The sequence below is a fragment of the Manis javanica genome, chromosome 14, assembly GCF_040802235.1.
Source record: "Manis javanica isolate MJ-LG chromosome 14, MJ_LKY, whole genome shotgun sequence".
NCBI classification, from domain to species: Eukaryota; Metazoa; Chordata; class Mammalia; order Pholidota; family Manidae; genus Manis; species Manis javanica.
The window spans coordinates 32,114,004-32,135,728 of NC_133169.1; the positions used below are offsets into that span (position 1 = coordinate 32,114,004).

The 21,725-nt window shown below is 41.8% G+C and overlaps 1 long non-coding RNA gene across 1 annotated transcript in view; it reads right to left on the bottom strand.

Moving 5' to 3' along the window:
- The window catches only part of LOC108388389 (uncharacterized), an 81,591-nt gene that overhangs the window by 49,585 nt on the left and 10,281 nt on the right, over positions 1–21,725 (bottom strand). Inside the window, exon 2 of the long non-coding RNA XR_005057288.2 lies at positions 18,478–18,624. This is a non-coding gene — a long non-coding RNA (uncharacterized lncRNA). The remainder of the gene's footprint in view (positions 1–18,477; positions 18,625–21,725) is intronic.

Sequence of the window (21,725 nt, forward strand, 5' to 3'; positions counted from 1 at the left end):
CACACAGACACACACAAACACCCTCACACACAATCACACACTCATATACACACTCACTCACACCCACTCACACACCTGCACTCTCACAATCATGGACACTCTCATTTCCAGTGTCAAACACACCTACACACTCACAAATACTCTCCCACTGTCACGCACTCTGACACAACTCCAGACACATACACACTCAAACACCGTCACACAGACACACACCAAAAACAGTCACACAATCTGTCTTGCACCCTTACACACGTACGCAGACTCAACACACAGAGACACACAAACACACACCATCACACACAATATCACACAAACTGACACACACTCACAGACTTATCTGCACTCACACGCACACACTGTCACACACACTCACGAACCTACACTCACATACACACTCACACACTCTCACAAACCTACACACAGAAACAACCACACCCACAGTAACACAGGCACACACCACTCAAACACCCACTCACACAAATTCAGACATTCACAGAAATGCACACAGACACACTCACAAACGCACTCACACAAAATCACACTATCACAATCACACACTCATACACTATCACACACACACGCACACCTACACACACAGACACACCCACATGCTCACAGACTCACACGCACTCAAACACACAATCACACACTGTCAAGCACACACACCTACACACAGACACACCCACACACTCTCACACACAAACTCACAAACTTTCACACACTCTAAGCTCATATGCACTGACACACACTCACACAGTCACACATGCACACACCAACATACACAGACACACTCACACCCACTCACACGCTCATACATACACTCACTCCCACTCACACAACTACACTCTAACGTATACACAGTGACACACACTCATTAACCCTCACACCCTCACACACACATACACACTCCCACACACTCACAGACACACACACACACACTTCCCCACACACATACATCTGCACACACAGGCACACTCACACACACTCACACACCCACACTCTCCCAAACACTCACACACCTACACACAGATACACACTCACACACACACACACCCAAACACACACCCACGCAATCACATTGTCTTATACACTCTCAGAATCTCAGTCACTCCCACTCACTCATCTACACTGTCACAGACACTCACACACTCACACTCACACACCTACACTATCACAAACACACTTACACACTGTCACACACACTCATACACATGCACACAGACACACTCACACACACTCACACACTATCACAAACTCGTATATATACACCCACACTCACTGTCTCCCACTCAAACTCCTACACTCTCAACAAAACTATCACACACTGAAACCTGTCACACACAGACACCTACACAGACACTCACACACACAGTCACAGACTCACACACACTCAAACACACACTCACACACTGTCACAGTTACTCACACACCTGCACACACAGACACACTCAGAGTCACACACACACTGCCAGACACACTCACAGACTCACACGCACTCACACACCCTCTCACACACTGTCACACACAAACTCACAAACTTTCACACACTCTAAGCTCATACGCACTGACACACACTCACACAGTCACACATGCACACACCAACATACACAGACACACTCACACCCACTCACACGCTCATACATACACTCACTCCCACTCACACAACTACACTCTAACGTACACACAGTGACACACACTCATTAACCCTCACACCCTCACACACATACACACATACACACCTACACATCTACACACACAGACACATCCACACATACTCACAGACTCACACACACTCACACTCTCACACACCTTCAATTACCCTCACACACATGCACACAGACACACTAACACACACTCACACACAAACACTCTCGGGCACACTCACATCCTCACACACTCAGACACAAACACACCCTCACACACAATCACAAACTCGTATACACACTCACACTCACTGTCTCTCACTCAAACACCTACACTCTCACAGTAACCCTCACACAGTCACACACTGTTACACACCCTGACACACCTACACACACTCTCACACTCTCAGCCACACTCTCACAGACTCACACACACTCAAACACACACTTACACACCTGCACACACAGACACACACACACACAGCCACTCACACACAGGTAGTCACACTCCCAAATACAAACCTATACTCTCACAAACACACACACACTCGCATAAAAACTAACACACACACGCTGACACAAAACACATACACAAACACATGCACACACTCACACACAGAACCTCACACACCTGCACTTTCGCACACACACTCACATACACTGCCACACATACTCAGTCTCACCCAGAAAAGCACACATTCACACAGCCACAATCACACACACTGACACAGAAAATCACCGACACACACAGTCACACAAACTGTCACAGACACACTCACTCATGTACACAGACACAAACACACAGAGACACACACCATCACTCACACACTCACACACCCACCCACACAATCACAGGCTCATGTACTCACAGGCACCCACTGTCACACACTCACACCTACCCAGAGAGACTCATACACACAGACTCACACACACAGACACACACAGTCCCACCAAAACACACTCAGACACTCAAACACAATCACACACTTTAACACACACTCACACATTTACAGAGACACACACACTCAGAGACTCAAAGGCACATACACTCACACACAATATCACACTCACAGAATCACATGCACTCACGCACAATCACCCACTCATATGCGGACTCACACAATCACTCCCACTCACACCTACACAGTCACAAACACCCACACACACTCACAAATACTCAGACACACACACTCACACATTGTCACACACACTCTCACACCTACACACACAGACACACCCACACACTCACACACACTCAAACACACACTGCCACACTGCCACACAGACTCACAGACCTACAAACACAGGCACACCCACACACACTCACAGACTCGCACACACACACTCACACAATGCTCCGCACACTCACACACCTGCACACACAGGCACACACACACTCTCCCAAACACAAACACCTAAACACAGACACACTCACACACACACACCCAATCACATAATCTCACATAATCACATTGTCCTATACACTCTCATATGCTCAGTCACTCCCACTCATACATCTACACTCTCACAGACACACACTCACACACGCACTCCCACTTACACACCAACACAATCACAAACACTCTCACACCGACACACACTTACACACTCAGACACTCACACACACACCCAAGCAACTCACACAGAGACATGCTTACACACACAGAAACACTCTCAGATACACAGTCTCACAGGCACTCACACACAGTCTCACACACTGTCACAGACCCTCACACATCAACACACACAAACAGATGCACACACACACACATACTCACATGCACTCAAGCACTCACACAATGTCATGCAGTCTCAGACACCTGAGCACATGCCCACACACACACAGTCATACACACTCAAACACACAGTCACACATGGACTGTCACCCTCCCAAACACACACCTACACTCTCACAAACACACACTCCCACAAACACTAACACACACCTGCTGACACATAACACAAACACAAACACATACACACAATCTCACACACTCAAACACAGCCCCTCATACACCTACACACACATGTGCACAATTTCTCACATGGAAACACAAACACAATCACAAAGCCACAATCACTCACACTCACACAGACACACACATACACACCGTCACACAAACTGTCACAGACACTCACGAGCTTACACTGACACAAACACACAGGGACACTCTAACACACACCATAACACACACTATCACGCACACCCACCCACACTCACATGCTCACACACATTCACACAGTGTCACACACAATCACACCTACAGAGACACACTCATACACACTCACAGACACACATACACTCACACACACACTCACACATTGTCACACACAAACACACACCTACACAAAGACATGCCAACACGCACTCTCACACTCACTCACACATAGTCACACACTCACACACCTTAACACAGACACACACACACTCTCACACACAGTCACACACTCACACACAATCACACACGTGTAGAAACACTCACACTCAAATCCGCTCACACAACTACACTCTCACAAACACACTCACCCACTCACATACCCACTCATACACACTCACGCACACTCAGATATACAGTCACACACACACTCTCACCCACTAACAACCAGGACTTCACATGCCTACACACAATCACTCACACACAACATCACATGTGTACACAGTCACATACATGAAATCACACATGCATTCACACCAACACACCTAAACTCACAGAGTCACACCCTCTCACACACTGTCACACACTCAGACACACTCACACACCTACACAGACAGACACACACTCACAGACTCACAGACACACACACTCAAACACAATCACACACAATCAAACAGTCACACACAAATGCACACTCATATACACACTCCACTCTGCCACTCAAACTGACATTCTCAAACACCCTCACACACACGTGCAATCACACACACTAACACACTGTCATACGCAAGCACACTTACACACACAGACACAATCACACACGGAAACACGATCACACACACTCCTACACAATCACACATAACATTGTACTCCATTTCACATCACTCTACAACGTTTTCTTGCATTCCATTCCATCAAAAAAGCCACATTCCCGTACCAACCACACAGTTCGTATATATTGCATTACATTATACCCCATTACACCCCATTCCAAAACATTCTCCTCCAAACCGCAACATTGCACCACATTCTATTGTTTTCTAGGCCAGCAAAAAGTACTCCATTCCCATCCAACAACTCAGGTACCCTCTCTTGCATCACATTCCACCCCATTTCACTCCATTCCACAAAATTGTACTCCATTCTACAACATCCTAACATGTTCTATTGCACTCCATTTCATCAAAGAAGGATCCATTTCCTTCCAACCCACTCACCTACCGTTTACTGCATCACATTACAGTCTTGCAATCCATTCCACAACATTCCATTCTGACCCACAACGTTCCACTGCTTTCTTTTGCACTCCTTTCCAAAAAAGGATGCTCCATTCCCTCGACCCCACTCAGATTCCCTCTGTTGTGTCACATTCTACCTCATTATGCTACATTGAACAACATTGCATGCCATTACACTACTTTCTATTGCATTCCATTCCTTACAAGAAGGCTTCATTCCCTTCCAAACCCCTCAGGGACTCTCTACTTCGTCACATTTCACCCTTTTCCAATCCACTCCACAACATTCCACTCCATTACAGCACATTATTTTGTGCTCCATTCCATCCAAGAATGCTCTATTCCCTTCAAAATAAGTCATTTACACTACACTGTGTCATATTTCCCTCCATTCCACAGCATTCCACTACATTCCAAAGTATTCCACTTCGAAACAAAACATTCCACCATGTTCTAATGTGGTCCATTCCATCATAAGAGACTCTCTTTCCTTTCAAACCACTCAGGTATCGTCTACGGCAGCGCATTACACAGCATTACACTCCATTCCCAAACACTCCACTCCACTCTATCACATTCTATTGCAATCATTTCCATTAAAGAAGGGCTTCATTCAATTTTAAACACACAAATACCCTCTATTGCATCACACTACACCTTATTCCACTCTATTCTACAATATTCCACACCATTACACCACGTTCTATTGCCTTCCATTATGTCAAAGAAGGCTTCATTCACTTCCGAACCACTCAGGTAAGGTACCCTCTATTGCGTCTTATAACACCCAAGTACAGTTCAATCCCCAACATTGCCCTCCATTCCACCACAGTCTCTTGCACTTCTTTCCTTAAATGCAGTCTCCGTTTCCTTCCAAATCACTCATCTTCCCTCTATTGCATCACATTAGGCCCTTTCACACTCCATTCCACAATATTCCACTCTGTTACTCCACATTCTATTGCTTTCCTTTCTTTCAAAGAAGGCTCCATTCCCCTCGAAATCACTCTGGTGCTCTCTATTGCATCACATTCCACTCCACTCCACTCCATTCCATAGCATTCCCCTCCATTCCCCAAAATTGCACAACATTAATTCCTCTCTAGTCCCTCAAGAACGGCTCCATTCCTTTCCACACCACTCAGATACCCTCTCTCTGACACTTTGCACACAATTCAACAGCACTGCACTACATACCACTCCTTTTCATCACGCTTTATTGCATTCTGGTCCATCAAAAGGGCTTCATTCCCTTCCACAACACTCAGGTACCCTCCATTGCATCACATGACACTCCTTTCCACATTATTCCTCTCCATTCCACAACATCCAACCACGTTCTGTTGATTTCCATACCGCCATGGAAATCTCCATTAACTTCCATACCACTCAGGTACCCTCTATTGCGTCAGATTTCAGCCAATTCCACTCCACTTTATAACATTCCACTGCACTCGACAGCATTCCACAACTTTCATTTGCGTTTCATTCCTCATAGACACTTGCATTTCCTTCAAAGCCACACAGGTACCCTCTACTGCATCGCATTACACCTCATTCTACTCCAGTCCACAAGATTCCACTTCATTCCGCCACATTCCACTACGTTCTAATGCACTCCATTCCATTTAAGAAGGCTCCATACCATCCCAAACCACTCAGATACCCTCTATGGCTTCATATTACTTCTCATTCCACTCCATTCCACAAGATTCCACCTCATTCTACACCATTAAACTCTGTTCTGTTGCATTCCATTCCATCAAAGAAGGCTCCATTCACCTCCAAACCACTAAGCCACTATATATTGTGTCACATTACACACAATTCCACGGCAATCCTCAAGATTCCTCACCATTCCACAACATTCTCCACATTCTATTGCCTTCCATTCCAGTAAAGAAGGCTCCATACCCTTCCAAACCACTCATATACATCATATTGCATTATATTACTCCGAATTCCACTTCAACAGACAAGAATCCACACCAATCCACAATATTCAACCATATTCTTTCGCAGACTCTTCCATCAAAAATGCTGCATTCTCTGAAAAAAAACCTTTCCGGTACCCTCCATAGTGTCATATTAGCCCCCATCCCACGAAATTCCCTTGCATTCCACTACATTGCACTACCTTCTATTGCTTTCCTGTCCATCAACGAGAGATCCACTCCTTTCTGATCCACGAATGTACACTCAATTGGATCTCATTTCAGTGTTCTACATGCCATTCCACAACATTCTACTCACTTACACCACATTCTGTTACATTTCATTCAGTCAAAGAAGTCTGGATTCACTTCCAAAGGACTCAGGGTGCCTCTCTTGCATCACAATACAACCAATTTAACGCCAGTTCACAACATTCCAATCCATTCAGCAATGTTCCTCCCCATTCTATTGTTTCCCATTCCATCAAAGATGGCTCCATTCCGTTTCAAACAATTCAGGTACCCACTTTTGTGTCACATTTCACCTCATTCCACTCAGATCCAAAACATCTATTGCAAAACATAACACCGCAATCAAATCCATTCCACAAGGTGCGATTCATACCTCCACATTCTATGCAGTCCATTACATGAAAGAAGGCTCCATTCATGTCCAAACCACTCAGTTATCCTCTATGGCATCACAATGCAATATATTGCAATCCATCCCACAATATTCCACTCTTCCCTTAACATTCCACTCCATTTGAGCACATTATGAAGCTTTTCATTCAGTCAGGGAAGGTTCCATTCCATTTGAAAGCACTCAGGTACACTGCATTGACTTAAAGTACACCCCATTACACTCCATTCCACAACATTCCACTCCATTGTACCACGTTCTATTGCGTTCTATTCCTCTCAACAAGTCTCCCTTCCCTTTCAAAACACTCATGTACCCTCTTTCCATCACACTACACTGCATTTGACTCCTTTCCGCAACATTCCCCTCCATTCCACAACATTAAAGCCCGTTCTATTGCATTCCATTCCATCAGAGAATGCTGCATTCCCTTCCACATAACTCTGGTGCCCTATATTGCGTCACATAACACCCCATTCCACCACAGCACAAAACATTCCACAACATTCCACCACCTTCTACTGTGTGCCATTCCATCAAAAGAGGCTCCATTTCCTTTCAAGCCTCTCAGGTATCCTCGATTGTGTCGCTTTACAACCATTGCCACTTCAGTTCACATTTCAAATCGCTCCACGGTATGATTCTACATTCTATCGCATTTCATTACGTCAAAGTACTCTTCATTAAGTTCCAAACAACTCTGGTAAACTCTATTGTGTCACATTCCACTCCATTCCACTCAATTCCACAGCATTCCACTCCATTCCACAACATTGCACCACGTTCTATTGTGTGCCATTCCATCAAAATCTGCCCCATTCCTTTCCAAACCTCTCCGGAACCCTCTACTGCACAACATTACAGCCATTTCCACTCCATTCCAGAAAATTGGACTCCATTTCACAACATTCTACCACATTCTCTTGCATTCCATTACATCAGAAAGGCCCCATTCCCTTCCAAACCACACAGTTCGCATATATTGAGTTACGTTATTCCCCATTACACTACATTCCAAAACATTCTCCTCCATTCCACAACATTGCATCACGTTCTGTTGCTTCCTAGACTGGCCAAAAAGACCCCATTCGCTTCCAAACAACTCAGGTACCCACTATTGCATCACATTCCACCCCATTTCACTCCATTCCACAACATGATACTCCATTCTACAACATCCTAACATGTTCTATTGCATTCCATTTCGTCAGAGAAGGATCCATTTTCTTCCAACCCACCCATGTACCATTAACTGCATCATGTTACACAGTCTTGCACTCCATTCCACAACATTCCATTCTGACCCACAACATTCCACTGCTTTCTATTGCACTCCTTTCCATCATAGGAGGATCCATTCCCTCCCAACCGACTCACATTCCCTCTGTTGCGTCACATTAGACCTCATTACACTCCATTGAACAACATTCCATCCCATTACACAACTTTCTATTGCTTTCCATTCCTTAAAAGAAGGCTCCATTCCCTTCCAAACTACACAGGGACCCTCCATTTAGTCACATTTCACCCTTTTTCAATCGGTTCTACAACATTCCACGCCATCACAGCACGTTCTTTTGTGCTCTATTCCGTCCAAGAATGCTCTATTCTCTTGAAACTCAATCATTTACACTTTACTGTGTCATCTTTCCCTCCATTCCACAGCATTCCAATACATTTCAAAATAGTCCACTTTGAAGCAAAATATTCCACAATGTTTTATAGTGTTCCATTCCATCATAAGATACTCTATTCCCTTCCAAAACACTCAGGTATCCTCTACTGGGACACATTACACACCATAACACTCCATTCCGCAACATTCCACTCTATTCTATCATGTTCTATTGCAATCATTTCCATCAAAGAAGGACTCCATTCCCTTCCAAACCGCACAAGTACCCTCTATTGCATTCCACTCTATTCGACAATATTCCACACCATGACACCATGTTCTATTGCCTTCCGTTATATCAAAGAAGGCTCCATTCACTTGCAAACCACTCAGGTAAGGTACCCTTTATTGCTTCATATATCTCGCAAGTACAGTTCAATCCCCAACATTGCACTCCATTCCACAACAGTCTCTTGCATTCCTTTCCTTAAATGAGTCTCCGTTTCCTTCCAAATCACTCATGTACCCTCTATTGCATCACATTAACCCCTTTCACACTCCATTCCACAATATTCTACTCTGTTACTCCACATTCTATTGCTTTCCTTTCTTTCAAAGAAGGCTCCATTCCCCTCAAAATCACTCAGGTGCTCTATATTGTGTCACATTCCAATCCACTCCACACCATTCCAAAGCATTCCCCTCCATTCACCAACGTTGCACATCATTCTAGTCATTTCTTCTCCCTCAAGAACGGCTCCATTCCTTTCTAAACCACTCAGATACCCTCTCTTTGACACTCTACACCCCATTCAACTGCACTGCACAACATTCCACTCCATTCCATCATGCTTTATTGCATTCTGGTCAGTCAAAAGGGCTTCATTCACTTTCACAACACTCAGGTACCCTCCATTGCATCACATGACACTCCTTACCACATCATTACTCTCCATTCCACAACATTCAACCGTGTTCTGTTGATTTCCATACCACCAAAGAAACCTCCGTTAACTTCCATACCACTCAGGTACCCTCTATTGCTTCAGATTTCAGCCGATTCCACTCCATTCTACAACATTCCACTGCACTCCACAACATTCCACAACTTTCAGTTGCGTTTCATTCCTCATAGACGCTTGCATTTCATTCAAAGCCACACAGGTACCCCCTACTACATCACATTACACACCACTCTACTCCAGTAGAATCCACAAGATTCCACTCCAATCTGCCACATTACACTAAGTTCTAATGCACTCCATTCCATTTAAGAAGGCTCTATACCTTACCAAACCACTCTGATACCTTTTATGGTGTTATATTACTTCTCGTTCCACTCCAATCCACAAGATTCCACCTCATTCCACAACATTAAACTATGTTCTGTTGCATTCCATTGCATCAAAGATGCCTCCATTCACCTCCAACCCACTAAGCCACTCTATATTGTGTCACATAACACCCAATTCCATGGCAATCCTCAAGATTCCTCACCATGCCACAACATTCTACACATTCTATTGCCTTCCATTCCATCAAAGAAGGCTCCGTCCACTCCAAACCACTCACATACCCCAGATTGCATCATATTGCTCAAAATTCCACTTCAATCCACAAGAATCCACTCCAATCCACAACATTCAACCATGTTCTTTTGCATACCATTCCATCAAAAATGCTGCATTCTCTTAAAAAACCTTTCTGGTACCATTTATAGTGTCACATTAGCCCCCATCCCACGGAATTCCCTTGCATTCCACAACATTGCACTACCTTCTATTGCTTCCCTGTCCATCAAAGAAAGGTCCACTCCCTTCCAATCCACGGATGTACACTCAATTGGATCTCATTTCACTGTTCTACACGCCATTCCACAACATTCTACTCATTTGCACCACGTTCTATTACATTTCATTCCATCAAAGAAGTCTGGATTCACTTCCAACACACACAGTTTCCCTCTCTTTTGTCACATTACAACCCATTTAATGCGAGTTCACAACATTCCACTCCATTCGACAATGTTCCTCCCCATTCTATTGTTTTCCATTCCATCAAAGATGGCCCCATTCCCTTAAAAAAATTCAGGTATCCAGTTTTGCGTCACATTTCACCTCATTTAGCTCAGATCCTCAACATTTACTGCATAACATAATGCTGCATTCAAGTCCATTATACAAGGTTCCGTTCATACCTCCACATTCTATTGCAGTCCATTAAAAGAATGAAGGCTCCATTCATGTCCAAACCACTCAGTTACCCTCTATGACATCACAATGCAATATATTGCAATCCGTTACACAACATTCCACTCTATTCCACAACATTCCACTCCATTTGAGCACATTATGAAGCTTTTCATTCTGTTATGGAAGGTTCCATTCCATTTGAAAACACTCTGGTAAACTACATTGACTTAAAGTACACCGCATTACACTCCATTCCACAACATTCCACTCCATTATACCACATTGTTTTCCGTTCCATTCCTCTAAGGACGTCTCCATTCCCTTTCAAAGCACTCATGTACCCTCTTTCCATCACACTACACTCCATTTGACTCCTTTCCGCAACATTCCCCTCCATTCCACAACATTAAAGCCCGTTCTATTGCATTCCATTCCATCAGAGAATGCTACGTTCCCTTCCACATCACTCTGGTAACCTATATTGCGTCACATAACACCCCATTCCACTACAGTACAAAACTTTCCACAACATTCCACCACCTTCTATTGCGTGCCATTCCATCAAAAGAGGCTCCATTTCCTTTCAAGCCTCTCAGGTATCCTCGATTGGGTCGCTTTACAACCATTTACACTCCATTTCTCATTTCAAATAATTCCACAATATGATACCACATTCTATCGCATTTCATTACGTCAAAGTACTCTTCATTAAGTTCCAAACAACTCTGGTAAACTCTATTGTGTCACATTCCACTCCATTCCACTCAATTCCACAGCATTCCACTCCATTCCACAACATTGCACCACGTTCTACTGTTGGCCGTTCCATCAAAATCTGCCCCTTTCCTTTCCAAGTCCCTCTGGAACCCTCTACTGCACAACATTACAGCCATTTCCACTCCATTCCAGAACATTGGACTCCATTTCACAACATTCTACCACGTTCAGTTGCATTCCATTCCATCAGAAAGGCCCCATTCACGTCCAAACCACTCAGTTCGCATATATTGAGTTATGTTTTTGCCCATTACACTCCATTCCAAAATATTCTCCTCCATTCCACAACATTGCACCACATTCTGTTGCTTCCTAGACTGGCCAAAAAGACCCCATTCGCTTCCAAACAACTCAGGTACCCACTATTGCATCACATTCCACCCCATTTCACTCCATTCCACAACATGATACTCCATTCTACAACATCCTAACACGTTCTATTGCATTCCATTTCATCAGAGAAGGATCCATTTCCTTCCAACCCACCCACGTACCATTTACTACATCACATTACACACTCTTGCACTCCATTTAACAACATTCCATTCTGACCCACACCGTTCCACTGCTTTCTATTGCACTCCTTTCCATCATAGGAGGCTCCATTCCCTCCCCACCCACTCACATTCCCTCTGTTGCGTCACATTACACCTCATCATGCTCCACTGAACAACTTTCCATCCCATTACACAACCCTCTATTGCTTTCCATTCCTTAAAAGAAGACTCCATTCCCTTCCAAACCACACTGGGACCCTCTATTTCATCACATTTCACCCTTTTCCAATCCATTCTGCAACATTATATGCCATCACAGCACATTCTTTTGTGCTCCATTCTGTCCAAGTATGCTCTATTCCCTTGAAACTTAGTCATTTACACTTTACTGTGTCATCTTTCCCTCCATTCTGCAGCATTCCACTATATTCCAAAATAATCCACTTCGAACTAAACTTTTCACAATGTTCTATAGTGTTCCATTCCATCATAAGAGACTCTATTTCCTTCCAAACCACTCAGGTATCCTCTACTGCGACACATTACACACCATAAAACTCCATTCCTCAATATTCCACTCCATTCCATCATGTTCCATTGGAAACATTTCTTTCAAAGAAGGGCTCCATTCCCTTCCAAACCACACAAGTACCCTCTATTGCATCACAATATGCCTTATTCCACTCCATTCGACAATATTCCACACCATAAGACCACGTTCTCTTGCCTTCTGTTATGTCAAAGAAGGTTCCATTCACTTCCACACCACTCAGATAAGGTACCCTCTATTGTGTCATATAACACCCAAGTACAGTTCAATCCCCAACATTGAACTCCATTCCACGACAGTCTCTTGCATTCCTTTCCTTAAATGCAGTCTCCGTTTCCTTCCAAATCACTCATCTGCCCTCTATTGCATCACATACGCCCCTTTCACACTCCATTCCACAATATTCCCTCTGTTACTCCACATTCTGTTGCTTTCCTTTCATTCAAAGAAGTCTGCATCTCCTCAAAATCACTCCGGTGCTCTCTATTGCGTCACATTCCACTCCAATCCACACCATTCTGAAGCATTCCCCTCCATTCCCCAAGGTTGCACGTCATTCTAGTCATTTCTTCTCCCTCAAGAACGCCTCCATTTCTTTCCAAACCACTCAGATACCCTCTCTTTGACACTCTACACCCCACTCAACTGCACTGCTCAACACCCCACTCCATTCCATCACGCTTTATTGCATTCTGGTCCGTCAAAAGTTATTCATTCCCTTCCACTTCACTCAGGAACCCTCCATTGCGTCACATGACACTCCTTTCCACATCATTCCTCTCCATTCCACAACATTCAATCACATTCTGTTTATTTCCATACCGCCAAGGAAATCTCCATTAACTTCCATACCACTCAGGTACCCTCTATTGCGTTAGATTTCAGTCGATTCCACTCCATTCAACAACATTCCACTGCACTCCACAGCATTCAACAACTTTCAGTTGCGTTTCATTCCTCATGGACGCTTGCATTTCCTTCAAAGCCACACAGGTACCCTATACTGCATCACATTACACCCTATTCTACTCCAGTCCACAAGATTCCACTCCATTAAGCCACATTCCACTAAGTTCTAATGCACTCCGTTCCATTTAAGAAGGCTCCATACCTTACCAAACCACTCAGATACCCTTTACTGCATTATATTACTTCTCATTCCACTCCAATCCACAAGATTCCACCTCATTCCACAACATTAAACTATGTTCTGTTGCATTCCATTGCATCAAAGCAGGCTCCATTTACCTCCAACCCACTAAGCCACTATATATTGTGTCACATTACACCCAATTCCACGGCAATCCTCAAGATTTCTCATCATTCCACAACATTCTCCACATTCTATTGACTTCCATTCCATCAAAGAAGGTTCCGTCCACTCGAAACCACTCACATACTTCAGATTGCATCATATTGCTCCCAATTGCACTTCAATAGACAAGAATCCACACCAATCTACAACATTCAACCATATTCTTTTGCATACCATTCCATAAAAAATGCTCCTAAATAACCAATGGATCAATAATCAAATAAAAACAGGGATCAAGCAATATATTGAGACAAATGACAACGATAATTCAACACCACAAAATCTGTGGGATGCAGCCAAATTCATGCTAAGAGGAAAGTATACTGCAATACAGGCCCAGCTCAGGAAATAAGAACAGTCTAAATTCACAATTAATGAAACTAGAGAAAGAAGACAAAATGAGACCCAAACTCAGTAGAAGGAGGGACATAATATAGATTAGAGCAGAAATAAATAAAATAGAGAAGAATAAAAAAATAGAAATAATCAATGAAAGCAGGAGCTGGTTCTTTGTGAAAACAAACAAAATAGATAAATAGATAAACCCCTAGTCAGACTTATTAAGAAAAAAGAGAATCTACACACATAAACAGAATCAGAACTGAGAAAGGAAAAATCACTGTGGACACCACAGAAATACAAAGAATTATGAGAGTATACTATGAAAAATTATATGCTAACAAACTGGATAACTTAGAAGAAATGGACACCTTTCTAGAAAAATCAACCTACCAAGGATGACCAAGAAAAAAACAGAAAATCAGAACAGACCAATTACCAGCAACGAAATTGAACTGGTAAACAAAAAACTACCTAAGAACAAAACTCCTGGAAGAGATAGTTTCACCACTGAATTTTACAAAACATTTAGTGAAAACCTAAAGCCCATCCTCCTTAAAGTTTTCCAAAGAGTAGAAGAAGAGGGAATACTTCCAAACTTATTATGTGAGGCCATCACTGTAATACCCAAACAAGGCAAGACACCATAAAGAAAGATAATTACAGACCAATACCCTGATGAACATAGATGCAAAAATACTCAACAAAATATTAGCAAACTGAATTCAAAATTATATCAAAAAGATCATCCATCATGATCACGTAAGATTTATTCCAGGTATGTAAGGATGGTACAATATTCGAAAATCCATCAACAACATCCACCACATCAACAAAAGAAGGACAAAAGCCACGTGACCATTTCCATATATTCTGAAAAAGCATTTGACAAAATTCAACACCCGTTCATGATAAAAACTCTCAATAAAATGAGTATAGAGGGCAAGTAGCTCAACATAATAAAGGCCATATATGACAAACCCACAGCCAACATCAGACTTAACAGTGAGAAGCTGAAAGCTTTTCCTTTAAGATCGGGAACAAGACAAGGATGCCCACTCTCCCCACTTTTATACAAGATAGTACTGGAAGTCCTAGCCATGGCAATCAGACAACACAAAGAAATAAAAGGTATCCAGATTGGCAAGAAGAAGTAAAACTGTCCCTGTTTGCAGATGACATGAGATTGTACATAAAAAAACTCTAAAGAATCCACTCCAAAACTACTAGATCTAATATCTGAATTCAGCAAAGTTGCAGGATACAAAATTAATACACAGAAATCTGTGGCATTCCTACACACTAACAACAAACAAGCAGAGAGAGGAATCAGGAATAGAATTCTATTCACAGTTGCATCTAAAAGAATAAAAAAGACCTAGGAATAAACCTAACCAAGGAAGTGAAAGACCTATGCCCTCAAAACTACAAGGCACTCATGAGAGAAATTAAAGAAGATACCAATAAATGGAAACTCATCCCATGCTTATGACTAGGAACAATTAATATTGTCAAAATGGCCAGCCGGCCTAAATCAATCTATAGATATAATGCAATTCCTATCAAAATACCAACAGCACTCTTCAACAAAGTAGAGAAAATCATTCTAAAATTCATATGGAACCAGAGAAGACCTCGAATAGCCAAAGAAATTCTGAGAAGGAAGAATAAAGCCAGGGGCATTACACTCCCTGAGTTCAAGCTGTACTACAAAGACACAGTAGTCAAGACAATTTGGTACTGGCACAAGAATAGACCCATAGACCAATGGAACAGACTAGAGATCCCTGATATAAACCCAACCATGTATGGTCAATTAATATATGATAAAGGAACCATGGATATACAATGGGAAAATAGCCTCTTCAACAGCTGGTGTTGGCAAAACTGGAGAGCTACATACAACAGAATGAAACTTGATTATTGTTTAATCCCATGCACAAAAGTAAACTCAAAAGGGATTAAAGACTTTAATGTAAGTCATGAAACCATAAAACACTTAGAAGACAACATAGGCAAATATCTCCTGAATATAAGCATGAGCAACTTCTTCCTGAAAGCATCTCCTCGAGCAAGGGAAACAAAAGCAAAAATGAACACATGAGACTACATCAAACTAAAAAGTTTCTGTACAGCAAAGGACACCATCAACAGAAAAAAAGGCATCCTATTGTGTTGGAGAATATATTTGTAAATAACATATCTGACAAGAGTTTCACATCCAAAATATTTAAATAACTTACATGCCTCAACACCCAAAAAACAAATAAACCAATTAACAAATGGGCAGGGGATATGAAGAGACAGGTCTCCGAAGAATAATTTCAGATGGTCAACAGACACATGAAAATATGCTCCACATCACTAATCATCAGGGAAATGCAAATTAAATCCACAATGAGACATCACCTCACACCAGTAAGAATGGCCAACATAAAAAATACAAGAATAACCAATGCTGGTGAGGACATGGATAAAGGGGAACCCTCCTACCCTGCTGGTGGGAATGTAAGGTAGTTCAACCATTGTGGAAAGCAATATGGAGTTTCCTCAAAAAACTAAAAATAGAAATACCATTTGACCTGGGAATCCAACTCCTCGGAATTTACCCAAGGAATACAAGTTCTCAGATTCAAAAAGACATATGCACCCCTAAGATTATTCTGGCACTATTTATAATAGCCAAGATATGGAAGCAACCTAAGTGTCCATCAGTAGATGAGTGGATAAAGAAGATGTGGTACATACACATAATGGAATACTATTGGGCCATAAGAAAGAAACAAATCCTACCATTTGCAACAACATGTATGGAGATGGAGAACATTATGCTCAGTAAAATAAGCCAGGAAGAGAAAGACAAATGCCAAACGATTTCCCTCACTTGTGGAGTATAACAATGAAGCAAAACTGAAGGAACAAAATAGCAGCAGACTCAGACACTCCAAGAACGAACTAGTGGTTATCAAAGGGGAGGTGAGTGGGTGGGCAGGTGAGGAGGGAGAGAGAAGGGTATTGAGGGGTATTATGTTTAGTAAACATTGTGTGGTGAATCACGGGAAGAACAGTGTAGCACAGAGAAGGTACATAGTGCATCTGTGGCATCTTACTGCACTGATGGACAGTGACTGTATTGGAGTATGGGTGGGGACTTTATAATATGGGTAAATGTAACCACATTATTTTTCATGTGAAACACTCATAAGAGTGTATATCTATCATACCTTAGTAAAAAAAAAAACAACATATGAAAATAAATTTAATTGAAGTTTGAAAGTAGCCATCTCAGTAATTTGAAAAGACACTTTATAAATGACCATTTTAAATTTGAACAGGTAATCAGCTTCATTATAATTTCTAAGATGTTTTCCAATGCTTAATTTTGGCACTAAGTTTTAGTATAATGACATTGTCAGGTCTTACAAGTAAAATGCTATATTGAAAGGAATAAACAACTAGGCTAAAAAATATTGAAGCTCCAATGAACACCAAATAAACTAGTGACACCTAAGAGCAGAAAGTACTTTTAAGTTTCCCAACAATAATCTGCACCAAAAGGCATACTTGAACATGCATACCTCAAGTTATTGCTTGGTGCTTCTTTTTCTGGAAGAACTATGTGCTTGGAGCCTGTTGACTGGTGCTCTTCAGCAAAGCTGGGCTCATGACTTATCATGTGGATCTCTGCAGTAAGAACTCCCCTTCATTGGAGAATCCAAAGAGATCTGGATCATTGAGAATTACATCAATTAAGAGGACATAATCTTCATATGATTTAAGAATATCTGGAAACCCCACTTTAAATTCTGAGATCTTAGTCACTTCTCTGCCACGAATTTCAAAAGAAACTTGTCTGAATGTTTCTTATTCATTAGAGAATGCAGGAACAGAAAAAAACAGGTAACACACAACCCACACAGAAACACTGAAACACAGAAACAAAATGACACACAGCACACACAACACACACAAAAACATACATCACAACAGATCATACAAAGAATGCTACACACACCACAGACAATACAACACACACAGCCACACACAACACACATGGAAAGCACCAACACAACACGTACACACATGTAAAACACCCAAAGCACAAAAACCAGAGTATATACACAATCTCTCAACACACAAGTAGCACATCACCCTAAACAACACAACCCACACACATCAAGCACATCACCACACACAATACACATGAACCACAGTTCACAGAATACACACACAACCACACACAAATCACAATCACCAATGCAAAACATACACAACAGATACAAAAGCACACACAACTGACAAAAACACACACAATACACATATAACACACTGCACACAGCACACAAAAACACAAACATACAGTATAAAGCACACACAGACCCACACTCAGACAGCATGACACAAAGCACACAACACACACACAATCAACACACAAACAAAACATATCAGACACAACACAATTAACATCACACACAACGTTGAAAATATACAGACCACCCAACACCTACCCCAGAAGTAACACACAGAAAAGCATATACACAGCACTTACACAACCCATAACACAGTACATAACACAACACACAACAGAAAGTCCAGAAACATTTCACACAAAATATGACAGAGGAAGCCACACACCACACAACATATACAACCACCAATAGAAAACTCATCAGAAAAGGCAACATATACAACACACAAAGAACCACTCAATGCACACAGAACACAACTAACAACCATACATATCACACATAACATGCCACAGAGGAAAACACATAGAATAACATACTCAACAAGTAGTAAGGAACCCATACCATACACATTACATACACAACACAGACAACACACAACACACAGAAAAAAACAAGATCCACAGATCACAGGCAACACAACACAAACACACAAGAATACACAGCACACACAGCATAGCACAATAGAGAATACACAGAGAATCACAATACAAAAACCAGAAGTCACTCACTACCATATACCAACAACACAAATAGCACACTACACAAGCACAACCACACACAGACAACACGTCTAACATCACACATATAACTCAATCACACATACAACCTCTCAAACACAGCCAAACACATATCACAATCACACATGCAAAACAGGCACACCGCATACAAAACCACATGCAAAATACACAACCAACAAAAACCCAGAAAGCACACATTTCACACACTATACAATATACAAAGAGTCACTCACAGTCACCCCACACACATACCCACACATAGGCTGCACTATGCAAAGTGAACACACACAGTTTCAAAATGTAACAATGCAAGTCACAAGACACACACCAGATGCATCAAAGCACATAAATGCTCACAACACACGCAAACAACATTTCACACAGTACACACAGCACACACAATGAGGCACACTACACAAGCAAAACCACATACAGATAACACATCTCACCTTACACACATAACCAATTAGACACACAACCTCTCAAACACAGCCAAACACCTATCACAATAACACATGCAAAACACACACAACACATACAAATCCACACACAACCAACAAAAATACACACAACACACGTATAACGCACAACACCCAACACACACAACCACAAGCATGCAATAAACAGCCCACAGAGACCCACACACAGACAGCAGGAACCAAAACACACATACACACGCACAAATCATATAATCAGAATGCATCAGACACAATCCAAAATTAAAATCACATAGAATGCTCAAAATGCACAGTCCACCATCTACCCTGTACATAACAGACAGAAAGCATATAAACAGCACTTACACAACCCAGAACACAGTGCATAACACAACAGACGACAGAAAGACCAGACACATTATGCACGAAACATGACACTGGAAGCCACACAACAAACACACAACATATACAACAACCAATGGATAACTCATAAAAAATAACAAAATATATAACACATAAAGAACCACTCAATGCACACAACACACAACTCACAACCACACATATTACACATAACATGCCATACAGAGAAAAATACACAGAACAGTGTACACACAAGCAGTAAACAACACACACCACACATAGTACATACACAACACACACAACACGGACAACACACAACACACAGAAAATAAACAAGACCCACAGATCACAGACAACACAACCCAAAACACACAAGAACACACAGCACACAAAGCATAGCAAAACAGAGAATAAACACAGAATCACAAAACAAACACCACAAATCATTAACTACCATAAACCAACAACAAAAACAGCACACTACACACACAACAAAACCAAAAAACACAACACAGATCAAACACACACAATACACAGTAAAAAAAAATAACACACAACCCACACAGCAAGACATAAAACAAAGAAACAAAATGACACACAGCACACACAACACAATGCACACAAAAATGTACATCACAACTGTTAACCAACACACACTACATAAAACACAAACAATACAACACACATAAAATAACACACACAGAACATACAACACACACAGCCACACACAACACCAGGAAAGCACCAAGAAAACACATACAAACACACATGCAAAACAACCACAACACACAAAACCAGAGTGTACATACAACCTCTCAACACACAAACAGCACATCACATTAAACAACAAACCCCACACACACCAAGCACATAACTGTGCACAATACACATGAACCATGGTTCTTAGAGTAAACACAATACACACAGTGAGGCACACTGACCAAGCATAACTACACACTGTTCACACATCACAAGGTACACTCATTACTCAGCCAACCATGCACACAACCTGTGACACACAACCACACACAAATCACAATCA